At 39.9% G+C, this 16,736-nt stretch overlaps 1 protein-coding gene and 1 long non-coding RNA gene across 6 annotated transcripts in view; one reads left to right on the plus strand and one right to left on the minus strand.

The window, feature by feature from the left end:
• EBF2 (EBF transcription factor 2) overlaps positions 1–16,736 on the plus strand; it is a 144,876-nt gene that overhangs the window by 89,593 nt on the left and 38,547 nt on the right. The window lies entirely within an intron of this gene.
• Positions 11,060–15,018, minus strand: LOC140643809 (uncharacterized). The gene is made up of 3 exons (XR_012039660.1): positions 14,980–15,018; positions 14,081–14,210; positions 11,060–11,162 (listed from the first exon to the last, which is right to left on the minus strand). It is a non-coding gene; the product is annotated as an uncharacterized lncRNA (long non-coding RNA).

Below are 16,736 nucleotides of genomic sequence, written 5' to 3' on the forward strand. Positions count from 1 at the left end.
GATTTTTAGGTTGTTTACAAATCCTTGATCTCCAGCATCATCAAGCAAATTCCAATTACAAAATCTCTGAATCATAAATGCCATTCTGTTTTCTTCTGAGTGGTGCTGCTGTTTTATGGTCAGATCTACTCTTTTCCTGTGATTAATAGGGGACAACCTAATGCAGAGCAAAGTTTGGGGTGATCATTATGTTTGCAGGGTGTATGCACTAGAGCTCATAGATATAAGAACTCACACAACCCTAGATACAGTAGAATATTAAGTCTTGCTTTAATCATCAAAGAATTCCTACCAACTTTAAGTAAGACTGCTTGAAATTAAGCTGGAGTGGTAGTGTTTGTTAGAGTTGGATTTGTTCTTGTGAACAGCTATTACAAAAACAATATTAACTACCACTGGGGATGCTAATTAAGTGGTTAGATTCACATTAAGGCTGTGACAGGGAGAGTTTGCAACATTTATCCCAAAGTTTAGACCAAACAGGGAGTTCGCTACAGGATGCCATAGGAAAATGAAAACCACCCTCCCACCCCAAAACGGAACAAAATGCTCATGGTGAGAGCATTGGTTCTAAGAAACCAGGAGAGTTTATGAAACAGGAGAGTTATGTTTTTGAATAACAACTTATAGTCAGCTTCACTTTCTACTTCTGATTTCAGCTGAAGGCTATAATGACTGAGCTGCAAACACTCTGAGATGGAAACTTTTATTTGTAAAACAAAAACTTTTGTTGGATCTAGGCAAGGTATTGGAACCAATTTCCCCTCATTGTTAGATCCTTAGAGGCTCGGGAAGGGGACTGTTCTGTCTCCTGCTCTTTTAGAATTGCTGGGACAGGCAGGCCTGATCCCTCTTTAAAGGTTTTGGATAGTCTCTTAGTAAAAATAATTTCTGTCATTAAGAGGGAAGAGATGTTCACAAGTCCCCAGCTGTTAGCCAGCTCTAGCTTGCCAGTCTAGCCTCTTACAGTGGTATTCATAGTCACGGTGAGCCAAACCAAACCGTGGCAGTGAATGGTAGAGGAAAAGCCCCTTAGAAAAACAATTTCACTTTTTTCAAAGTTTTGTCATTTTCTGAGCTAAAGTAAAAACATTGCCAAACATAATAGCTGCACTATTATTTTTGCTCAGGTGCTCAGGAATATGAGCTTACTCAACAAGTAAAAAAACGAGCAGTTTTTTTTTTTAATTGGAAAGGAACCCTCTGTTGTGTGTAGAAGACACTTTCCCCCTAATATTTTACTTGCTAATAGATAAGTACAAAGTAATTACATAGGACAGATTAAATGGTTTCTAATGCCTCACTTTGAGAACTATAGTGAATGTTTTCCTAAGATGTCCTCCAAATTGGTAGTCTAATTAAGCAACAAAAAATTATGTTGGCATTCACTGAATTATTGCAAAACCAGAATTTAGACTGAAATGGTTGACAAATTTTTTTCTTTTTTTGGAAGGTGGAGAGGGAAAGGGGGAATAGGGAAGGGAGGGATCTATTATTAGAGCAACTGATTAATCTTCTAAAAATCGGTAAGTGTCCTGGCAGAGATCAGAGTTTCTGCCTTGACATTTGTTGGTTTGATGATTCCTTAAGAGCGTGATTAGTAGTTTTAAACCTCAAGAGCTTCAAAGCTATGGCACATCTTTTTAGCAGGTATATTAAGATGTGCAAGTCTTCTAGCTGATCTCTATAGTAAATGCTGACCTTCTAGAAAGAGATGCAACATTTTTCTTCTGGGTCTCCAGGAGAACACATTTTGCTGAAATTAGTGTCTGTGAACTATGTAAAGCCACTTAACCTTAAATTTCTGTATTAAACTTAATTTTTGGCTGTAAGAATTCACACAGCAAATGTTACTGTAATTGTATTGAAACGGTGATGCACAGTTTCATATACAGGCCCTTTAAGAAGCATATGCTGGCAGTCACAGTGGAAACCCAAGTCAGAACAGTTTATCGGATGCTATTCAACTTCACAGCATTCATCAGAGATGTAATTATACATTTATGCATGAAGAAACTTTGCAGAGTTAATTTTCTTGGTAGAGGAAGATATCTTTGGAAATCTCCTGGTCTTTTATGGAGCACTTTCTTCTCCCCTGCTGGCTTCTTATAAAAGATGGATTTTGGGCCCAGTGGACCATAACTCCCGTAAAATAGCTGTTCCATAGATATTTCAGTAGATACCTCTTAACAGCTCCAAAGGAGCCTTTACAAGGGATTACATCATGATGTGGAGCCATTAAGATCTTTTTGCATATTGGGGGGAAAACACAGTTGTGTCATGGAGGGGGGAGGGAATATACAGTAGCTGACTTCCATAGAGCAAGTCTTTACCTGGTTCAGATCGTTATAACTGTAACAACTTCTGGGTCAGTTTACGTAGCTGAGAGGTGGCTGCAAGTATTTAAAAAAATTTCAGGGAAAATAACTGTAAGAAATCCTAGAAAGTTCAGTGGTTACAAGGCTGGTCACTATCCTCAGTTACAGCAGTGTAATTTAAGAACTGGTTTTTAAAAATCAGTTTAACAAAGCTACTGCAAACCTGCATATAATCTTACTTCCATTTAAGCGGACTTGACTGCAGTGAGGTTAGGGTTGATTTTTAGGAGGTTCAAATTAAAACAGAACAAGAGTTTAACAATGGAGACAAAAATTAGGACAGCTGAAGAGTCAAGCTGCAAATTCACAGTGCTTTGAGTAGAGCCCGGGTACCCTCAGACTGCACTGTCAGTCTCAAAATCTTAAAAGACTTTTTGTGTTTTGTGTGAGAAGTAAGTATACTTTTCATTACAAGTTCTGTTCAATTTGTGTTAAACCTTGCTCAGCAGTCTCTTTAAGTGTCGTGGATGGTCTTGCATTGATGTGTAATGTTTTTCAACAAGCTATGTGCCTTCATTCCTGTAACCTGTCCTGACATTGTAGGGACTGACTCCTTAGTCTAATGTCTCATCATACAAGTTCTTTCTAATGACAGTGCTACTCCCATTAGCCTCCCTTGATGTCTATTTACCATAGCAGCTTTTCAATTATTTAAAATGCAAACATCTGGATTAAATAAATGAAGAAAACATTCAGCAAATGTTGCATGCACTCTAAAACTTTTTTCCAGAAATTATGACTGCAGTAGAACTTGAGGAGGAAAAAATTCAAAATTCACAGCACGCATTGGCCTCTCAGTGCACTAGGGACATGGGCAGGAAGTCCTAAAGTTGGGAACTGCCAAGAGACCTTTTTCAGTAGAGAGCACATTATGATGATGCATCTGGAACGATACCTTGTTATTTAAAAGCATCAAAACATGAATATTTTCCAATCAATAAGCCAACTGTCGGCTTAAAATCTATGCTCTGCATGAATGTGTGTATGCCTGCAGTTGGAGTATATGAAACATGTAATACGTATGCATAAAAATATGTTGTACATCTCCAAGAGATAAAGTGGATTGGATTTTCTCCCTGAGAAGTCTTTCAAAGTCAGTTAAGTATGGGCTTTGTATCCAGCTTTAACACTGCCAGACTCTTGAAAGACCCTCATCTCTGGCTTTTGCAATACCTACTTAAGCATCAAGTTGAATCTGTCCCTGTGATCGCCACAGATCAGGGAAGAATATTAGAATTTGAAGTGAATGAAGAATACAGATCATAGTTGCTGCATTTGGAAACATCTGGAGCCCTCACACAGGCTCATTAGTCTAGTCATAAAGCAGAGCGTTGCAGAAGTCTTACCTTAATGAGATTAAAAACAAGTACAAACAACCCAGTGCGTGAATGACCACTCCAGTCAGGCATAGGAAGCTATTGGTTACACGGGGTATTAATCATTGGCTTCAGTTGTGTCATCAGAAGCTGGGGTGGGGGGATAGAATGTTTGGTCAATCAAGACCTGTTCTCAGCCTGCCCACATTCTGCAGCCTCCTGCAATTCCCCTTAAGGGCATGTAGTCCAAAGCCAGGTCTGTATCTGCCATGCAAAGAGGCCCAGTAATCAGATATTTGCTTTTTACATTTGGTACATTTCGCAGGCCTCGGTGGCTTTCAGTAGGTGGAAGGTCAGGAGCTGAAATTACAAAGTGTTAACTTAGGATCTCTCACAGAAGCCCTGGGAATGTGTTTTGCCCTAGCCAGAGGGTAAGGCTCTGTAGCTGAACACAAAGCTCTATAACAACTTCATGAATATACCCATAGATATGCTGTAGTGATCAAGGGGGAAATCAAAACTATGACCTTCACCACAAAAGCAGGGGCACTGATTGCTGTGCTAGAGGAGCAGCTCACTGTTGTGGTTTAACTCCAGCCAGCAACTAAGCCCCACCCAGCCGCTCGCTCACTCCCCCCACCCCGTGGGATGGGGAAGAGAATCAGAAGAGTGAAAGTGAGAAAACCCGTGGGTTGAGGTAAAGACAGTTTAACGGGTAAAGCAAAAGCCTGCACAAAAGCAAAGCAAGACGAGGAATTCCTTCACTCCTTCCCATGGGCAGGCCGGCGTTCAGCCATCTCCAGGAAAGCAGGGCTCCATCACTCGTAATGGTGAGTGGGAAGACAAACGCCATCACTCCCAATGTCCCCCCCTTCCTCCTTCTTCCCCAGCTTTACATGCTGAGCATGACATCCTATGGCGTGGGATATCCCTTTGCTCAGTCGGGGTCAGCTGTCCCGGCTGTGTCCCCTCCCAGCTTCTTGTGCCCCCCCAGCCCACTCGCTGGTGGGGTGGGGTGAGGAGCAGAAAGGGCCTTGACCCTGTGTCAGCACTGCTCAGCAGGAACGACAGCGTCCCTGGGTTATCGACACTGCTTCCAGCCCAAATCCAAAACACAGCCTCATACCAGCTACTATGAAGAAGATTAACTCTATCCCAGCCAAAACCAGCACACTCACTCACCAGATAGGTGTCTTGAAGGAGGCCACTGCTAAAAGCAGATCTGAACATGTGCACCCATTCAAGGGAACAGCAAATTTTGCATTGTCTAAAGTGATGTGGGAATAGGTATTACATATACACACTAAAATGAAACCAATCTCATGCTTCAGGGTGTAAATTGATCACTGGAAAGGTCAGGAAGCAATTTTCCTCTCTTGTTAACATCACCGCACAGTCAACTTGGGGGGAGTGGGGGGGGTGGTGAGAGAGGGAGGGATGGAGTGAAGAGAAGCAATTTCTCCTGTAGCATAAAGTATTTGCCAGAGGCAAAATAACTTGCTGCAACCATGAGTTTATAGCAAACTGATTGTCCAAGTGTTTGAATTTTACCTCGTCTTGATTTCTGGGTGCCCAATCTGAGACACTTTAAAGGAGCATGGCTTTTGTGATATATTTCATGAAAATCCAGTTGTTTTTGAACACTGAGACTTGATGCTGCATGTAGTTGCACCAAGTGGCTCTTCTTGTGTGAAGCCTGTGCTTTGAGCTTGTCTGTGGGGTGTGGATGTGTAGTCACGGCTTTGAATCGTGAGCCCAGAGAAGTTGCATGGCAGTGTTTGGACCCATTGGTTTCTGGCAATGTGGATCTTCTGGGAACGTGACTTAGTACAGTGTTATTTCCAAAGGGCCTCATAGTGAGCCCACTGAAAACATAGCTTATCTTGCTGTGTATCTTCATAACTTCTTAGGGTAAGACAGTTGCCCTGAAATAACTGAGAAGTCAAAACAGGCAAAGTCAAGTCCCCTTGAGTGTCAGCCCCAGCAGAGATACTCGAGTGAAGGGAAGTGGATTTGCCCTTGTTCTGCCCACCACTCACCCCTGCCCTTTCACTGCAGCCCCATACTAAGGTCATTAAGAGGCATATCAACTGTGGGCTGTTTCTTCAACTGCTGTCTTGTTTGAGGCTCACCCATTGCCAATTAACAGAGTTCACACTGATATTCTCTCATCTGATATGAGTTCCTACCCCAAAATGCTGCTTCTTTTTTGGCCTCTGGCACGTATGTGCTACATCAAAGGGTACTGAAAAGGTTAATTAAATTTGGAGGCTAGTAAGCAGAGATGAATGAAATGTTTTCAGTGAAAGGTGGAATCACTTTCAAATGTATTAATTTATTTACTGCACACTAGAAATTTTCATATTCCTCATAAATACAAGATGGTATGTGTATGTCTAAAATATTAACTCTCTTCCTTCAGAAAATTAGTTAATTTATGAGGTTATATGCTAAAACATAGAAAAAGGTGGGTTTCAGAGTGCAGAATTTTTCTCTTTAAAGCAAAATTACCTCTTTCTACATAGGCACACGTGCATACACGATCTTTTTTCAGGAGTTGAAACAATAAAAAACTGCAAAAGCATATCAGCTGTGTCAAATTCCATGGTCAAAGAATTGGGAAACGGTAGGAAGCCCTGGACATCAGAAACCTTCTGAAAGATGTGGATGCTGACATTTGGTTTTGGCCATATGCTGTGGCTGCAGAATATCTTATTCTGACAAAACAAGAATAGCTTTAAAGAATTTCAGTGACTTGCTCGTGTACCCGGCACTGTGGCTCTGGAGATACGGATTCTATTTCTGCCTCAGCCATGTGACCTATATATCTTTGGGCCAATTCATCCATGGTTTAAAATGAGGTGCAGGCAGAAATGAGGAGCGAAAAATACAGACCCAATCCTGGTTGGTTTTTTGGTTTTTTTTTTTGAACTCATTGCATCTTTTCTGTCTGCTGAGCTGGGGTATGGGAAGATAAGAAATGGAGAGGTATGAGACAGAAAGATGTTTTCTGTTTGTATCACTCATTTCATTCCTCTTTAGCTTCCCTTGTCATCTGGTCATGTGTTTAGTGGCTATAAGGAAAACAATGTATATTGGGGCTGTCTATAAGCGTATAACAGAATTGTTAGAGAAGCTACTCCATGTTTGGATTCCTTTAGTCCCATGGTAGTCTGCCACAATTAATAGGTCTCATGGTGTTGCTATGCTTTGTGAGTGGTTGGGATTCCAAGTGTGTAATTTTTCTATGTTTTTAATTTTGAGGTGATATTTCTTCTCCTAAAGAGAGGTCTTTGTTAAACACGTGCCATTCACAAGCACCTGTCTTTTCTGAGGAGGTCTACAATGAGTTAAAGCACAGCAGGATAATATTTAATCTTCCTTGGGCAAAGAAGTTGTTGATTTTGCTTTTTTTAAAAACAAAAGTGATTTCCCATTGACTATCCAGTAGGAAATACTAGAAAGTGGCCTGGTTGGCACACAGTGCCAAGAGCTTGTCCTGTGTAAGCTGGGTCCCTTTTACATTTTCTATTTATGCGTGGATATGTAGAACCCAAGTCAATTTAAAAGATATATTTATCTGAAAAAGGGGACTTGTTCAAATTAATAAAAAACCAACACAGACTTCAGGCATAAGTGTCTGATAAGTATTTTATGTATACTGTTTGTAGTAGACAAGCCACACTTGAAGGCTTGTGTTATACTAGGCAATCCCCTAGTATAGGAATTCATTTTATTCTTCTTGCTTCCTTTGTTTGGGTTGAATCCTGAGGTCTTGTTTCAGATTTTGCTTACTCCCAGTTGAAGCAAACACTCAGTGATCTTGGTGAGTGCTGCATTTGAGAAAGATTGAAGTGAAGACTAAACAAGGATGGTAGCAATAGAGCTGAAATATACATCAAAAAGTATATAAATACAGTAATTAGCAAAGGAGATTACAGACAGTGTGTGTATATGTTTATAAATATAATATACTCATATTATTGTTTGCATTCTTGTTCGCAAAATATCCTATGGTATTTTTGATGCTCTTTCCCTCTTCCTCTGCACGACTAAATTGCTGGATAAGATCTTAGGACCTGGCTGTTTTATGCACAAGGGTTGCTTTGTGCATCAGGAGTAGACTCCCTAGTATACGGCCTGTAACACTGCACATTTAAAAAAATGCATTAGCATGCATATTTCTCTGAATCCAAGCTCTTCAACATTAAAGCAAGACCCTTCATTTTAATCATTAGAGAATGAATCCAGTGCTAATAGCACTTAATTGTTTCACTAGAATGATCTCCGTTGGTTTTGGCAGCTGAAATGAAAACAATTCCAAATACCATCAAAGGAGCTTATCCACACACAGCATGTACAGGGAGAGTGTTTTGATATACAACGGTGTGTTAATATCGTAACATCTCCTAATACTACATACAGTTCTGTAATCCTTTTCTGCCTCAGTCTATGATCTTGGAAGGTCCAATGGGTAAAAGCAAAAGGAATAAAATAGACACAGAAAATCTTGGTCCTTGCCCCGGAAAATAACGCACTGACGGTCTCTTTGCTTCAACCATATACTATATTAATCTCGACTTTCTTGAAGCTTGCCCGCTAGTTTAAATTTGTATGCAACATCAAACATACCTTTTCACATATGTTCTTTCCAGATTTTTTTTAACAGTTACTTAGCAGTTTATAGAAGGAAGTGAATGATCTCATCAAGCTGCTTAGAAATTAAAAAAAAATCTGTGCTTATTAATTATGCAGGATTAGTCTAATTATAATTCAGCAAATTAATTAGCGACAGAAGGTGTTCTGAAACATTGGAGTACATTTGCATGTTAAATGGAGAGGCTAGTCTGTAATATATGTAAATTTATGCATGGCTTCATAGTTTAATTTAAAAATTTGCAGCTGCATATGGTATGGGAGCAGGTGAAAAGTCAGTTTTAGTTTAATGATGCTAACAAACATTGGATGCTGTCCTGTCTTAGGGAAGGAATGCACTGAATGCACCCCTATCTGCCAATCTATAAATCTGTCATAGGAATATAATGTTACACCACTGTTCAGATTCAAGGTCATCTGTGCCTAGACCCAGAAGTACAATAGGTGCAAATCTACCAACTGAATAGACCTCAGAAAAGGGAGGAAGCAAAATGTGTATGGACCCAAGTTGCTGGGATGTAAATTTGCCTCTTTAGCAAATGAATGCATGTTTATTCTATACAAACCCAGTTTAGGGACAGGCAACACTCCTGCCTTCACAAATGAGTGAGAGCTTTCAGCTGAGTGATATCCACTTTGGCAGGTGTAAAATAGGTGCCTAACCTTGGTTCCGTCTCTAACATTCGCATCAGTGCAACTTTCTGATTTCTTGGAGTCACTGGAAAGTTATTACCAAGTTCTGCATTAACTGCAGGGTAGAGAGTTTTTATGTACTGGCCTCTGCCATCTGGCAGAAATAGTAAAAACCAGCAGACCCATCAGCAGCAAAAAGGCTATCGGTGTAATTGGTGATCACTGTTCAGCCTAGCATGGCTCAATAGACAGACATTTTTTCAGAGCATTGGGGTAAGAGGGTAGACGAGTCGAAAGATAAAGGAATCATAGGTTTCTCTGGGTGTGGAAAAAATGAGTGGGGATCAGATTCTGTGCTTATTTAACATCTATGTTATCCTTTTCTGGGGTCCATAGGGTTTGCAAAGTAGAACTTGAGTTAAATTTGCACCTGTATAGAGCTATAAGGACAAAGTGATACCAAAGAATGAATAAATATAACTAGTATTGCAGAGCATCATCAGGCCTATGTTTGTGTGTCCAGCACCAAACCATATGTGTACCACTGAGGCTGACATAAGTGTAATGAAGAATTTGGCCGTGTTTTCAAAATCCTGCTGGGTGTTATGTTCTGAGGCGATGAGCTTTATGAAATTTTTGTCACTATTAAAAAGAACCAGTAAAATCACAAACATGGACTTGCAGGAGTGGTATGTGGTTCTTGGCTGGAAGAGCAACTTGATCTATGCTATGGGGCAAGTCACTTAATTTCTAGGTGCCTTGACTTTCCCCATCAGTGAAATGAATATAAAAGCCTTTCTTTCCTCCTGTCCTTTGTGTATCTTTTCTCCAACAACAATTTCACAATGTGACTGTGCGATGCTTAGCACAGTTGGAGCCCATAGATACTGTAGTAAACCAGGGAATATTATCTGAATGTCCCTTTCAACAGCCCTTCAGCCCAATCCTCTACTCTATTACCTCCCTGCCTATTGACTTTTGATTATGCTATGGCATTTGGTCGTGTGCCAAATGGCATGAATAATATCGATCTTACAGTACAAATAAGCTTTTAGCCATTGTCTTGTAAGTTACTGGAAAGTTTTGGTGTGGGAGGAAGGAGGAAAACCCAAAGGAAAAGGGAAACTGCTCAAATTGCAAAGAGTCCTCCAAAGACTTTTTGGAGAACAATTGCAATTACAAACACGCTGTTAGCGTTGTGTTTCATTTTCAATTTGAACCCATAGAGTTCAATTATTATTTTCATTAATGGTGTCAGGTTTTCATCAGAGTGCACAAACAAGGAGGTTTTCCTTGGAGATTTTTTTCCTAGCAAGTGTGGCCATGCCAAATAACTACATTCAGCACCGAGAAATGACTGTCTGTATAACCGGCAGTGCACTCTCCCCCAACCCTTGTTTCTTGAAAATGGGATCACTTTGCAAGACAGAATAAGCATTTACCAAATGAGTGTGAATTGCAGTTGTGGATGTGTGTGCCTGCTGCTGCTCAGAAAGAGTGGAACAGAATCTACTTCAGAGATGAAAATTGTGCAGAAGGTGGAAAATGTACAGAATATAAATATCAAGTTTACTGACATGTTTTGGGTTTGGATGACATATTGCAGGTTTACATTCAGTTACTATTAGTTTGGAAACTAAGCTCTTTAAAAAAGCCACTAGATACAGGGTAGAGAGAAATACGATGTTCTAGGCTGCAGAGGGACAGGATATTTGAGGAACAATTGTTCTTTGGTTAAGGCATGAGACTGGGAGTTGGACATGAATTCAAGTCCAGCCGTTGCTTTGGACTCAAGGTGCAATGTTCTTTCTTGATCCCTCTGAAATACAGGATACCAGCACTTTCATCCTGTATCTTCTTTATTACATTGCATAGAGTGTTACTTACCCAAGTGTGATTAGGACCTCTTGGCATGACGAACAAATCATCATTAGAAGCAGTTTCAAGATGGGTACTGCCATCCTGTAATCTTAAGTTTGATTTTTAAGGTAGTCTGGTCTGTTGGCCTACCTTAGCTGAATTACTAACCTTTTTTTGTTCCATTTTTGCATCCATCTCTAGCGTTAGCTTTATTGAGTTCGGTGTTGCAAGGGGCCAGAGACTGTACAAATCAGGCACTTACTAGTAATAGTCTTCTGCCTTCCCATGGTGTTTCCAGGTGGCTTTGCAGGTCTGAATACTAGGTGCAGAAAAAGAGGCCCTAAATAATGGTCCTACATCAAAACTTAAACTTCAGACTTAAAATCTAAATTGGAGTGATTGACTAAGTGCTGGAGAAAGAAAGCAGGATGTTAAACAGTAGATGTTGGTAAATGACATTGGACTGTTAGCCTTGGAAAACTGAATTGTTTTGTTACTTAAAATTATGTGATGTTTCCAATTTATTTGAGGGATACAATGCCTTGTGGCATTTTAAAGTCCTTTTTGAGCTTTTCTCCTTTTTAAAAATAAAAGCACTAATTCCACCTGTTCTCTATTACACTTATCTGATCTGCATGTCTTCATATGCTTTGCATTGTGAGCATCTTGGAATAAGCATGCTGTTATTGATTGATTAAATATTAATTTAATAATAAAGATGGGCCTAAACAGAAAACTTCTGATCTAGATTTTCCTCAGTGCAAAGGATCTTTGTGTCCTGTAGATTTTGGTCCAAACCACCTTGATTTAATAATACAAGTACAAATACACAAAAGCCTCACATCTTGAAGCCAGCTTCACTTTTGCCATTACAATTCTGCTAACATCAGTGCAGTTACTCCTGAACTGTACTCTTTAGAACTCTGCAGAAGCGGACTTTACCTTGGCAAGCATCTATTTTAAAGCTGGAAAAGAAATGCAGAGCACAGGAAAAAGTTCCTGTAGAAAAGGGTCCGGATCAGTGCCTAGAAGCTGAGAGACAATCAGAGAGGTGAGATGAGGAGAAAGGCCTAATGGCAATGTAAGGGGCTGTATGTGGCAGAAAGCATAGATGGAAGCATAAAAATAAGAATCATAGAAATTTATGAGGAAGGGACGTCAAAGGATCATGTACTCCATCTCCCGTAGATTTGCATACATCTATCTCATCTCACACAAGGCTGAGGAATTCTCTTGCATAGTCTGGCTGTCCTCTGCACACAGAAGTGTGGAGCTGGAGAGCAGTCTAACTAGACTGCTGGTCCCATAACTGGAGAAATTACCTTGAATTAAGGCAAGAGGGTAGAGAAGTGTTTCTCATTTTTCCCATCAGGAAATGAGGACGTTGTTGGGGACGACAGGAGTAGCAGGCATAATGTTCGTGTGTGTTTTTTTGGTGCAACTGGAGTCTTTCTATTAAAAAACAAGTGACAAATGAGCAGCCAACTCCTCTTCTCCTGGCCTAGGCTTGGGATCTCGTATCATCTGACTCCTGCTCCCTTCTCCCATAGTAAATCTCTGACAAACTCAGAAAAGTCTTTTGACCTACATATGTTGGTTTTCACATTTGTTAAACAGGGTTCACACTTTATGCACAGGAGTTTTGTGAAGATTAATTAGCTGCTGTTTGTGGAGTATCATATAAATACTCTGGATTATTGTAATAACCTCACTCATTTCTCACACAGTATAAGGTGTATGTTCATTTAGAATGCCTTTGTGCAATGCCTGATCCCACATTGACTATAACTGCTGGAAAAGAGTAGGAATTTTTCTCAGCAGCTCCCTAATAATACACACTGACATAATAGAACAAAATTACTCCAGAGATAAATATTCATATTATAAAGAAGTCTTCTACTGTGATATTCATTAAAATCAAGATGATGATATTAAATAAATGCAATTAATTGATTTTAAATACTGACCTTCAAATGTATGTGCAAAATCTGACCTAGTCCCTTGGAAAGGAAGAAATTTCAAATAAAGCCTTCCACTTTGTCGTGTTGTGGCATCGGGTGGGGTTACTTGTCACACTTATCTCAGAGTTTGCAAAGCCAAGACACACATGGGTCAGGCAAGGGGAGGACAGGAGACCCTGATCTCAGAATTTCCTAGCTTTGATGGAGTTGGAGTCAGGCCCTCACTGTAATGATAGTTTTTCAGTTCATAGCGTATTTAATCTTAATATTGTTTAACTGGAGCAAAGATATTCATAATAACAGCTTCTAGTTTTTTCTTAGTTCATTTTGTGACTTTTTGGAAGCACTTTAATTATTTAAGCAGAATGCCACCATATCTATATATTCTCATTAGATTGTAGCATCAAAGGATTTGCTGATAAACATAATCATACTAGATGGTAGGCATGTTCTCATGCCGAAAAATGACTGAGGCCATGAATCCAAATTCTACAGTAACTCAGACAAGACAGGATTATCTCCGTATTTGCTTTACAAGGATATTTTTGAAGTGTATCCAGAGGCTGCTCACAAGATTAAAAAAATGTTGTATCTCTTGATTCTGTTACCTGTATTTTAAGAAAGCACAAAAGGTGGATAGGAAGGTTAGTTAAGATGTAGAACCAGGAGTCAGGAGATCTGAGTCCTAGTCCCAGCTCTGCGGCAGACCTGCAATGTGATGGGGAGCAGTTCCCTCCCAGTTTCCAGGCCCTGGCATCTTTGCCCGTAAAATGGTGAGTTACACCACCTGCTGCAGAGGGGTTTTGTGAGGCAGAATTAATTGAAGTTTAAGTCCCACAGAATGGCGCTATAAAAGCGCAAAGCATATTATCTATTTCTGTGGTTCCATGTGGTGAGACTAATCAGTCCCAGGTCTTGTGGCAGGGTTTTAAAAAAATATTAATGGATTTTTTTTTTTTTTAAAAACGACACCTTCTGTTGCATGTGGGACTGCTCTTTAGGGCTTCTGTCTAGTCCTGTTGAAGTCACAAGAAAGATTTTTTTTTTTTTGACTCCAACAGGATTTGATTAAGGTTCGTCTCAATCATCCGAGATGGAGGATAAACATTCTCAAAGGTGTGGAACATGCTTTCTAGTTCTAGCCACGTTTTTAAGTTGCCTCAGGTAGGTACAGAACCTAATAATACAGGCCTACATAGACAAGGTGGGAGTGTGGATCAGCAATTGCTTTGGAAGGAGCTTGAGAGATGCAAGACCTTACCTACTTTGCCCTTACCCTTTCTCGCTCTCCATTGACAGTCCTCTGCAGGGGAATTTGTTCTGTCGCCTCTCAGCTGCATTATGGATTGCACGAGTGCTCCCGGTCTGCTTTCCCACAAAGTCAGATAGGATTGCCTGTAGTATTGCTGAAAAATAGTTGAGATAACACAGCTGTCTTTGTACTGAAGTGAAAAAGGGGCACTTAAATGATTCATCAACCTAACTTCTCAGCATGATGGTAACTCCCAGTAGGAGGAGCAGTAACTTTTAAAAAAGCTCCCTTTAAATCCTAAAAGAGGTAGTTATATTTAAGGTGGCATTTTGGAGACCTCTGCAAGCTGTATTAGTCTGTAGATAGAAAGCTCGACTGTATGAGAGAGACAATAGAATAAAAAGGATAAGTCTATAGTTATATCTTAATTGATTTTATGTCTATGCATTAAGTTAGTCAGGTTTTCTATAGCAATGCCAGAATTCTTAGTGATAGTCATTCAAAAGTATTTAGGTTTTCCCCCCAGCGCCCTTGGACGTTGATCTATGAGATGACTGGGCCATGCTCTCTCTGCTTGGCTGGAATCAGAGTTACCTGCTAAACTCATAGCTAATGTCATCCTTAGGAAGGAACGAAGGCCAGCTAAGAAACATGAAAATGAGCTATTTTTTTTTTAAATTCTGGTTTTTATTTTTTGATGTATGTATAGGTAAAGGCCAAAACCTGGCTAAAGGTTCTAATTTAAAAAAATTAATAAAGTATTTCTGCAATTCTCCGGTTACCCCTAAATCAGATTCATTTAGTACTAAACCTTCCCTCCTCTTTGCTCCCCCCAAGTCATTTTTATTCTAATGCTGCAATAAATATTAATGCCTTTCCCAGATGCAACCAGTTAAAATATATATGTATATATAACGACCTACCAAATACTTCATGCAGATGCCCAGTTGCAGCTAAAATTTGACTGGAGAAACTCTGAAAGGAGAAAAAGAGACGTGGTTCAACTAGAGGAAAGATAAAAATTCTTGTGTGTGCATCTAAATAAAACTAAATGTAAATCTGGGGTGATGGGAGGGAAAACTGTCTTAGTGCAGCATATCCAGTGAGCTCCAAAGAAACTACAAACGTCTTAGTGCAGACAATATATACGAATACTGCCACAATGCTTAAGTACTAAAACCCAAGGCCAGCACTTTCAGAAGTGAGATGAGGGATTACTGATGTCCAATTTGTGGTATCTTAAAGGTGCACAATTTTCAGCAGCTCCGGTGCTCAGCAATTCCAGAAAGTCAGGCACCTTTAAGTTGTCTCAAGTGGGACTCCCAAAATTGCTGTTGGTTAAATATCCTGGCTAAACACTCTAAAGCTCAGTGCGTTTGCATGCTGAATGCTGTTTATTGCAAAGCAGGCAGTGAGGGATGAGAGCGCTCTGCGTCTTGTAGGAGGCAGACGGCTCGGAGAGAAAGGAGAGTTTTGTTTCCTGCGTATTTTTAGCGGACAATACATCTCTTGGTATGAATCAGCACAGATCTACTTGAAATCCAAGTTAATTTTCACATACACTGCTGATTTACGTTTGCTGGGGATCTGAACCCCAATTTTCTGGAGACGTTTAGCAGAAAATATAAGTTGAGTTCCTTGCCATGCAGTGTTGCAGAGTTCAGTCACGGCTACTGTTAAACATACATTTAGAATTTTTACCTTTTGTATCTGCCTTTTAGGGGTTTGTGTAGCATGCATTACTGCAGTATCTTAGCTCTTCCCAAAGTCAGTTCAGCTGACACAGTGAGTTCTCTTACAGACACTTTTCTTTGCTCTGATTTTCTTCTTTCTTTAGTTCGTGTTGAGCCTTTTTCTCATCTAGATGAATAGGGATGCAAGCATTTAAAAAAATTAAAAAGGAAACTGGGCATTTTCCTGATGAATTTGATCTTTGATTTTTCCTTAAAAGTAACAACTTCTTGTGGATTTTTGTTTGCAGTTATCATCCCTCAAAACAATCAGTTAGCCACCGGCTCATTGGTTTTCATGTAAAAGTTACTTGCCTTGGTTTCATTATATAATTTGGTTACGTTCTGCAGTTTTTCCTTCCATAGATAGATCTCAGTAACATAAGCAGTTTATGTATCTGCAAATATTTTTTTATTATCTGTAAGAAGAGGGCAGGATAAAAAGGAGTGTTTGTGAGTAACATTTCTGGCTCAAATTCTCCTGTGAATCTTTGAGTGTGCCGGCATGCATAGCATTTTTCCTTCTGAAAACATTCTTACAGATAAAATCTTGCTTACCGAATCATTCAAATAAAAGAGGTCACAGGTTTTAGCATGAGGAGTCAATAAGACTTATTTGATAGAATATATTCACTCAGTGCTGCTCCTGAGGTGTGAAGTTCTGTAGGATTTTTGGTTCAGAATACAAGGGAGGTGACCAGGGCTCTGTTCACAGAAGTTGCCCTCTGACAGCCGAGCACTGACCCACCTCTCCCGCTGAACCTGAATGCCAGCACGAAGAGAGTCCGCAGCAGGACGCTGGACTTTCACCCTGATCTGTGCCACAGGAAGAACCAGTCGGCTCTTTAAGGCGTAAATGAGAAGGAACGGTAGAGATAAAAACAACAGTCTGCAGAATGCGCACACAGAGAAAATAAATATTTTGGATATTTTTAAAATGTTTGTGAGAG

Source organism: Ciconia boyciana, chromosome 25, assembly GCF_034638445.1.
Source record: "Ciconia boyciana chromosome 25, ASM3463844v1, whole genome shotgun sequence".
In the NCBI taxonomy this organism is placed as follows: domain Eukaryota; kingdom Metazoa; phylum Chordata; class Aves; order Ciconiiformes; family Ciconiidae; genus Ciconia; species Ciconia boyciana.